The following is a 2,495-nucleotide window of genomic DNA, read 5'->3' as shown; positions in this document are numbered from 1 at the left end:
CCTTTTTGAGAAAATAAGTCGTTTAAAATTGATATTCCGCAAAAAAACTGTATAAGCGGTAAGTTCATTCGAACGAGACAGATTTGACCTAGAAAAAACCATGATGTCATAAAATGAAGTGTGCCAGCTTTGAGAGAATGGACTGTCAACACTCTCAATGCACAGAACGTATATTGTGAATCAAGTATTACAAATTGAATGGTTTTTTTACACATATGGATAAAATCAGGCCGCTTCTTTATTATATCTTAGTACATTGTGATATTACAATTCATATGTATATCAACATGATGAGAAATATTTGGACTAAAAAATAAAAACTATTTTAGATCAGTATGTTACCGTAAGAGCTTAGAATTTTAGAGTGACTCATCAATATGGTATTCATTATGCAAATAAACAATTTCAATGAGCCGGGAGCGAACCTTTTGTTGTCTATTCCCAATTCATCGTGATGAAGGCCGCGCATTTATACATGAATGACCAAGAAAAGAGCTCCAGAGCTCATGTGTTATGTACTACTCGTGAACATAATATAGTGTCCTCTTCATTTACTTACGTCATCAGGCCGCTGTCTTGAAAATCAATTTCGCTTTGAACGGGGGAGGACCCGTACGAGCCCGCATTTTACCAACACAATTTCTTAGGAGAAATAAGAATAAAAAATTGCAACGAGTGTCAACTTGTAATGTAATAATTATTATCTGTAAATGGAGTTAAATTTGTTTTGCAATAGATGTGCCCTTTAACATCACTCCCTGGAGATGTAATAAATTGCATCAAGCATAATTATTAACAGTTGCACAGTGTTATTGTTTTCATTCAAATAAAAAACGAATGCACTGTACAAATGTTCAGGGTATGATAAAAAAAGATGTTGTGCCTTACCAGGTTTAATATCTTACTCTATTGTGTAATAAATTTCACAGCGTCAGAATTTATTTTATTTCATTCTTATTTGACCTGGGTGAACCTTGCATTGCCCACAGACTTACACAGACGAACTACAAACAGCCTCCCGTGCTTTGTATGCTATGAATTCTCACATATTCATGAGGGCCGATCGTTCGATCGTGCGTGTCGCATAACAATCACGCCAGCGTCGCGTGCCTTCGTATATACGCGAAAGAGCGTCGCGTATCCTCGCATACGCGAAAGACCGTAAAAATAGGCGGTGTGTGCGTAGCAGTTTCATCCGTTGCACTTCATGGAACGATCGGCCATTATCGGGTGATGCTGAAACTTAAACTGTTTGTGATTCGTCGGAAGTAGTCTGTTTCACTGCCACTGTTCTCACAAAGTGCCGTTCGCGCACTGTGACATCTGCTCACAGAATCAGAGAAGGGGAACCAGGAGTCGATCGTAATCTTGATACAGGCATGGAGCAAAAATTTCAAAATGGATTTGTCAAACAAAAATTTAATTAATAAAAGTTTAATATGACTGGACAATATTCTTGCATAAACACGAATGCATTCAATCAATGAATTATAATAATTCACAATGTTTACTTTATCCGTCTGTTTTCTTCTTGTTGTTGTGTAGAAAGTTCTGTATCAAATTTGGTATCAACCTTCGAAGGAAAGTGTATAGAAACTTATACAAATTATCTTGCCACAAACTCATCAGACTCTGATTAAATGGGGACGGAACTACTGGAGACTTTTTATATTGGCTGTGTTTATATCTTTTGTGCACACAATCTTATGAATCTTTAGCATAATATTATGATCAATATGACCATCCCATTTGAGATCAGTCTGTGAGCCAAATACTGTGAAACAAAGGAGTTCAAATATTTTATTATGTATTTATGAACGTGATTTGTTTATTTTGTTTGTTTGTTTGTTTGTTGGCAATATTTAGGAACGTGATTGGAGCCCATTAGCTATAACCTTGAACTAGCATTTGAAGCATAGGCAAACAATAGAGTCTTTAATAGGGTCATTTACTTTGGGACTTTTGTGCGCGCTTGGCTGCTCATGTAAATTACAAACTTTTCAACGTAAGTGCCGTCAAAAGGAACAATTCTTTTTTGGTCAAAAAGGCAACAATCTGGAACGTTCCGTAGGTTACACCATATTTGTGAAAAATTACTGTCAATTTTGCATCGTCATTTTTAAAAATGCCACAAATTGTATACCTATGACAAGACACACGTATAGAGAGCGTCAGGAATACTGAGTCAAGAAAGAGTTAGAAATACGGAGTCAAGGAAGAGTCAGGAATACTGAGTCAAGAAAGAGTTGGAAATACGGAGTCAAGGAAGAGTCAGGAATACTGAGTCAAGAAAGAGTTGGAATTACGGAGTCAAGGAAGAGTCAGGAATACTGAGTCAAGAAAGAGTTGGAAATACGGAGTCAAGGAAGAGTCGGGAATACTGAGTCAAGAAAGAGTTGGAAATACGGAGTCAAGGAAGATTCAGGAATATTGGCTCAAGAAGAGTCAGGTATATTGAGTCAAGAAAGAGTCAGGGATACTGAATCAACAAAGCT

Source organism: Amphiura filiformis, chromosome 18 (assembly GCF_039555335.1).
Source record: "Amphiura filiformis chromosome 18, Afil_fr2py, whole genome shotgun sequence".
Lineage (NCBI taxonomy): Eukaryota > Metazoa > Echinodermata > Ophiuroidea > Amphilepidida > Amphiuridae > Amphiura > Amphiura filiformis.
This window is presented reverse-complemented; position numbering follows the sequence as displayed.